We start from the raw sequence: 7,596 nt of genomic DNA, 5'->3' as shown, positions 1-7,596 counted from the left end.
GGCGTTACGGCCGCTCAACCATTCACCCTTATGCCATGCAAAACAAATCAAAGTAGTAATCATGCGATTTGATGGAGAGAAGGATTAGAACACTTACCTGCGCGCAGCTGCACATGATTTCCAGTTTTTGAGCGATGGATCTACCTGCTGCAAGGCTGCACAGTCCCGTAGGCTCGTGGTTACAGGATGCTGGCGATGGAGCGAATGGTTTTGCGTTCATGCGCCTGTGTTTTATCTCAGATGGCGGTGCTATGGACGGTCTTCACTCGAGCAGGTTGAACTGTTACAGGATCCCCGCGAGGGGTCTTGTCACAGTCCGTTCTCCTTGGGTGCATACTGCATGCTGGCGGTTCTGGCTTCTTCGACCACGATCCCAGTGCTTCTGATGCATAACGTGGATGTGGTATGGCTCTCGGTGCTTGGTTTTTCTTTGACAGATGTTTTTTCACGAGAACTGATTACTTTGTTGTGCTGCTACAGGGATCTTGGTTGCATGGCGACGAGGATGGTGGAGGAAGATAATAGCAATGTTCAGGGGTGCCATCAGTGGCATGCATGCATTCAATCCATTCCTCAGTCGCTAGATCTTCATTTGAAACATATTTTGGCCGTCGCAACCTTCTACAGGAAGTTTCCTGTAGAACACAGAGCTTCCTGTAGAAATATTGCACTTTCCTGTAGAAGATCCGCGTCTTCCTGTAGGAAGACTGTCTGATCCTGTAGAAAACTGTATCTTCCTGTAGAAGATCCAAATCATGACAAAAATTGCACATACCTTAAAAAAACACTGTTGTTCTTCGAGGAGGTGTTGATGACATCCTTTGATAGCATGATGAAGGCCCCTGGCTTGGAGTGGAGAGGCTTCTCCTCCCTCATAGAACATCTGCATGCAAAACTTTTATTGTGCTTATTGTTTTTTTCTTTTTTTCTTTTTTTTTCTCCTTTTTTTTTTTTTGAAAGGATAGCAGGGGCGCCCCGAAGAGGTTTTCACCCTTGCTACCTGCCCTAAGCGCCTCAAAGAGGTTTTCGCTCAAGGATCTTTTTTAACTCTTTTTTTTTTTTTTGAAAGACAATAGGAGCGCCTCAATGAGGTTTTCACCCCTACTGCCTGCCTTGGGCGCCTCAGAGAGGTTTTCACCCAAGGATCTTTATTTTTCTTTTTTTCTTTTTTTTTTTTTTTTTTTTTTTTTTTTTTTTTTTTAGATCCTTCAGGGTATGCCCAAAGTGGAGGCAGAACCCTTCTCTATGACCAAAACAGATTTCTCCATAGTGTTGATAAACTGTTGTCTTGAGAGAGGTTTTCTATAGATCTTCAATCGGTGCCCATTGACAAGCATGGGAATGGCTTCCTCATCAATGGTTTGAATGAGGACAGATCCATTATCATGGCACTGTTCCACTACATATGGTCCTAGCCATCTGGTTCTCAACTTCCCCTTGAAATCTTTGAATCTGGAGTCATACAACAAGGCCCAATCTCCCGGCTGAAATTGCTTGTCATGGAGATGTTGGTCATGCCACACCTTCCTCTGAAGTTGAACCACTTCTGAGTGAAGGAGGGCCTGCATGCGGTGCTCATCCAGTCCATTCAGCTGCAATAACCTTTCTTGCTGTGCATGGCTGAGATCTAGGTCCAGCTGAGTTGCCATCCTCAAAGTGTTATACTCAAACTCAATGGACAGCAAAGCTTTCTTCCCATAGACCAACTCATAAGGTGTGAAGCCGGTGGTGGTCTTCCAAGTGGTGTTGTAAGCCCATGTGGCTTCAACTAGGCGATCTGCCTAATCTTTTCTGCTGCTGCTCACCACTTTGGTCAAGATCCCTTCTAGCGCTCTATTGGTGACTTCCACCTGCCCATTTGCTTGAGGGTGATAGGGGGTGGAAGTCCTGTGCTTGATCTTGTGATGAGCTAGAAGATCTTCAATCAAGTTGAATGTGAACTGGCTCCCCTGATCGGTCACCAGCTCTCTTGGGTAGCCAAACTTGTAGAAGATGTTCTCTCTTAAGAACTCGACCACCTTCTCTTCTGTTGCTGCTTTGATTGCTTTAGTCTCTGCCCACTTTGTCAAGTAGTCAGTACACACAATGATGTAGGATCTCTGCCTCGAAGAGGGATTGATTGGACCCACAAAGTCCATGCCCCACTTCTCAAATGGCTCAAGAGTCACTTGAGGTTGGAGAGGCATTTCATCCTTTTGGGTTGGTTTCCCCATTCTTTGGCATTGATCACACTGGCTGACATATCTTCTGACATCTTGATGAAGTGTGGGCCAATAGTATCCTGCCTGCAGGATCTTGAAGGCAGTTCTCTTTGCTGCAAAATGTCCTCCACAAGGCCCATCATGACAGGTGAGGAGGATGTCAAAGACTTCCTCTTCCCTTACACAACGCCTTAAGATCTGATCGGGGCCAAGCTTGAACAGGTTGCCCCCAATCCAAGTGAATGAGACACTTTTTCTGATGATTTTGCTCTTCTCTTTTGAAGAGAGGTGCGGAGGGAACTGAGCTGAAACAAGATAGTTTGCTATATCAGCAAACCATGGAGAGAGTACTGAAATAGAAAACAGATGCTCATCAGGCATCTGGTCATCCACCGTCCCATCTTCATCTGCAGACAAATCCAATCTAGATAAAAAATCAGCAACAACATTTTCTCTTCCTGGTTTATCAACAATGGTTAAATCAAACTGCTGCAATAAAAGTAACCATCTAATAATACGAGCATTTACATCTGGTTTATTCATCAAATATCTAATAGCAGCATGGTCAGTATGTACAAATGTTTGGTATCCGGTAATGTAATGACGGAACTTGTTTAGTGCATGGACTACAGCTAAGAACTCTTTCTCGGTTACAGTGTAATTCAGTTCAGCTTTGGACAAGTTCTTGCTAACAAAGTAGATGGCATATGGAAGTTTTTCCTCAATTTGTCCTAAAGCTGCCCCTATGGCTTTGTTCGAGGCATCAGTGTGGATGTGGAAAGGTAGGGCCCAGTTTGGACCTCTCAAGATTGGTGCTGACACCAACTTGTCCTTTAACTCATTCAAACTCTTCTGACAATCGTCAGTCCACTTAAACTCCACATCTTTTGCCAACAAGCCAAACAATGGCGAGGCGAGCTTGCTGAAGTCCTTAATGAATCTCCTGTAGTATCCCGCTAATCCCAAAAAGCTCCTAACATCTCTTACCTTTTGTGGAGGTGGAACCTTCTTGATTAGAGCAATTTTGTTAGGATCCACCTGTAATCCTTGGCTAGAGATGGTATGGCCTAGCACGGTCCCTTCAGTCATCAAGAATTCACATTTTTCAAGACTAAGGGACAGGTTCATCTCAATGCATTTGGTTAGGACTTTCCCCAGATTGGACAATGCTTCCTGGAAGTTGGCCCCATAAGGAGTGAAGTCATCCATATAGATTTCCACTGCATCATGGACCAGCTCCGAGAAGATGCTTAGGACAGCTTTCTGGAAAGTGGCAGGAGCATTGCATAGCCCAAAGGGAAGGACTCGGTAGGCAAAGGTACCCCAAGGTCAAGTGAAGGTGGTCTTATCTTGGTCTTCCGGGCTGATTTGGATTTGATTGTACCCGCTAAACCCATCCAGGAAAGAGAAGAACTTCTTTCCTGCCAGTCCATCCAACACTTGATCTATGAAAGGTAGAGGGAAATGGTCTTTCTTGGTAGCTTTGTTCATCTCCCAATAATCTACACAGATCCTCCACTTCCCATTCTTCATGGGAACCAACACTAGAGGGGACACCCATTCACTATCTGAGATGGGGTAGATGAATCCAGCATCCAACAGCTTTTGTAATTCTTCCTTGACAATGTCTTTAAGGGCTGGATTCATTCTCCTCTGAGGTTGCCTAACTGGTTTACAGTCCTCTTTGATGTATATATGATGAGTACAGACCGAAGGATGAACTCCTTTCATCTCCTTATAGCTCCAAGCAAAAGCATCTAGGTGGCTGGCCAACAGGTTGCACAGCTCCTTTTCCTGAGAAGGAGATAGGGAGGAGCTGATTTTCATTGCTCTCTCAGGGCCGAACTCCACATTCTTAACTCTGGGAGTGACAAGGCTGGTTGTACAAAGATCCACTGAGGTGCTAGCTTGGGCATCCTCCACCAATTTTTCTAAGGGTAGTGCACTAGTAGGTGGGTTTTGGATCAAGTTCTCGATCAAGTCATCCTCGGTTGGGGGATTTCTTCTATTGGTTTCTATGGTACATAGAGGTGCTGAATACACCTCGTCTTCTTCTCCTTCTTCCAACCAGAGTGGTAAGTCATGCTCTAAAGAGGTTGGGCAGGAGGATATAGGACAAGTTGCTTGGACATAGGACCATTTTTTATGGTCATATTTCCGGCACGACAACTGATGTAGGTATCTGCAGTGGCTAACCAAGGCCTTCCCAAAATGAGGGGATATCCAGTAAGCTTTGCCTTTGGTTGCAGAACCAGGAAGTCTGCAGGATACTCCCAAGATTCAATAGAGACCAAGACATCCTCCACAATCCCTTCGGGAGTCATAGTGGAGCGATCTGCTAATTGCAGTACTGTCGAGGTCTTCCTCAAGGAACCTTGAAGATTGAGCTTGAGCATGGTATCCCTGGTCATCACATTAATGGCAGCCCCCAGATCAATCAGGGTGTGGGGTATGATGGTGCCATTGATGTGGACATCTACTACAGGACTTCCAGGATCTAAGTACTTTGGGCAGATGACTTCTCCTAGCATAAGGTCAGACAGTTGTCCTATGACATTGATAGTTGAAGCATCTTTCTTCCGTCTGCCTGGATGTTTGAAACACTTCTCCTTAACCAGCTTGTTATAGATTGGCACATCCTTGATGGCCTGGAGAAGGGGTATCTTCACACACAACTGCTTGAGCTCTCCCAGGAGCTCATCTTCTTCTGGGTTGGGTTGTGTGGTGGCTGTAAGTCTCTCAGGAAAGGGTGGAATAGGCTTTGGTCCACTTTCCTGATGGTCTTCCTCATCCTCTGGGGGAGGAGGTTGGCGATCTAGAAGGGTCTTTCCAGATCTCAGATTGATCTCCTGGATCTCCACAGCATAGGTAGGGCATGAGGTCTCCCCAGTATATACCTGCTGAGCCTGTCTATTGTTGGGGTTCGGGTTCGGTTGAGCAGGCATTTGAGGTTGCCTTGGAGGAGCAGGAGGTAACAGTTGTGGTTGAACAGGGGGTGGAGGCAGAATGGCGGGAGGAGCGTTATGCTGGGGCCTCCACCCCGATTGAGGTGCACTCCACTGAGGCTGTGACTGGGCATGTGAATGATAAGAGTGAGGAGTGGGCTGAGTAGGATACTGAGGTGGATAAGACCATGGAGGAGGCATGGACCAGGAAGGATGAGCAGGGGGACCCCAGGAAGGCATAGGGATCGACTGGTTTGGGTTGTAATAGGCTTGTGGTGCCCCTTGCATCCCCTACTGATAAGGTCTAGTGATGTGGTGGGGGTGTTAGGTAGGAATTTGCCTGATCTATCTCGGTTCCTACGAGGCATGAAACAAAAAGACTTCTTTTTGATTGCTTTTGTGTTTTTTTTCTCTGTGCACCTACAAAAATGAAACAGATTGATTGCAAAATCGAAATTCTAATCTATACTTGCAGAATTGAAAGTCTAATCTATGAAAGCAGGAAAGACTATGCTACTTTTGCAGAATGGAAATGAAGCAAACTACTTAGCAGAAAGTAAGAGTGAGAAATTAGAAGAAAAGCAACAATGACTAATACTCTGACGCTTCCCCGGCAACGGCGCCAAAAAGATGGTGAGCTCCAGTATTGTAGCAATAATGCTACAACTCCTGGGGCTTCCTGTCTCTCATTTTATCAACCCGGTAGTTCGTACAAACTTGGAAGCGACGGTGCTGTATGCACAAGTACTAGCTCTTGTCGCAGCTGTCACTTGGTCAGCTAGCACAAGTCCGCTAGGGCTCAAGCCAACTTCTATAGGCTCACAGAAGAAGCTTTATCAATGATGGACGAAAGCTAGCTCAAAGAAGACTAATCTACTTGACGAAAATGGACTGAAAGCAAATCAAAGCATGTAAACCTAGGAAACCCTAATTTAACTAGTCTAACCTCTATAATGCAAATAACGTGAAGGAAACTTCTACCAATGCTGTTGTTACCTCTAATAAGTGGAAATGCATGTATCTAAACTGCTTGCATCATAAAAGACATGTTTTTGTACTTTTTCATTAAGTGGATGGAATGATTGTGATTTTGTGCTTATTAGGGTTTGATTGTGCAGATGGGATGGAGAAGGAAGGAAAGCGTGGGACAGGTTGGGGAGGCTAGGTGAGGTCCCTAGGGATCCTTAGCATCCATCCACAGAGGTTTTCCACATTCAGAAGCTCAGCAACCGAGTGAATGGCCTCCTACAGGATGTCTGCAGGGGATCCTACAGGATACTCAGAGGTTTCTACAGGATGTCTATAAACTGCTACAGGATGACCTACCGTGGAGGTTTGAAGTGATGGAGGAGTGATGGAATGGTAGGAGGAGATATGTGAGGTAGGGATAAGGCTGGTGATGGCTCAGAAGTGGAGGAATGAGATGGGAAATGGGTGTAGGGAGTAGGTTGGAAGGTAAAGGGTTATGTCAACGAAAGGCTAGGAAATGAAGTTACGTGAGGAGTGGAGGACTTTGGGAGAGAACAGAACGAAGTGAAGGTCGAGGAGATGTGTTTGCATGCGTGATCAAGATGGAGGAGAAGGTAATGGAACGAGAAAGAGGAGTGTAAATGAAACAAATGCTTATGACTGTCACCAAACCGAAAATGCATCAACCTAAGTTACTTATGCTATGAATTCAATGAACAGCAATCCAAAACGCGAAGAGAAATATGTATGAGGCTGTGATGAAAGTATGTGTGCAGGTGTGAATGACAAGGAAGCATCTAATCATAACCGTGACTGTATTGCAGCAATCATCAAGTAAAGAAATGCGTGTTTTTGGTGGCTAGTTATGGACTGCACCCCAATCTTCAAGAGAGATGGCAGTGAGCCTTAACAACCTTTTTGCTGGAGCTCCAATTGATTGTATCTATCCTCTGCTACACTAAGCAAGTGGAAACAACTTCACCATAAGCAAATCCTATCCTACTCATAAGAAAACCAAATTAACAAACTGTAATTCGAATTGCATGTGCAAACGAAAACTTAAAGTGCTGAAAATGAAATGGAAACAACACTACAGCAGAGGGGATCTATGGCTCTCAGGTTGGGCCCTAACCTGAGAGCTATAGTCTCCTTAAGAAACTCAGAACTAGATCACAAACTGCCTTCTTTATTCATAATCTGATGTCATGCCAAATTGGCTTACAAAAAGGAACGAAAACTGAGCTGTGCTCCAAAATTACAATAACAATACGAGAGTTTCAGCAACCTATCTAAGGCTAAGGCCTTCATACTTATACAAAACGATGATCCAACAAGTGCCCTTGATTTTAGCAGCTCGGCTGTCCAACTAGAGTTTAACTGTGGATCCTGTGGGGCAGTCATAACTACTGTTCCTGTAGAACAGTTAGTTATAACTGTTGTTCCTGTAGGACAGCTTGGCTACTTCTTAAGCTCGGAGGGGA

The sequence above is a fragment of the Pinus tabuliformis genome, chromosome 8, assembly GCF_031772625.1.
Source record: "Pinus tabuliformis cultivar Carrire ecotype Pingquan chromosome 8, CPIR1, whole genome shotgun sequence".
NCBI classification, from domain to species: domain Eukaryota; kingdom Viridiplantae; phylum Streptophyta; class Pinopsida; order Pinales; family Pinaceae; genus Pinus; species Pinus tabuliformis.
Note: the sequence above shows the minus strand (reverse complement) of the source record.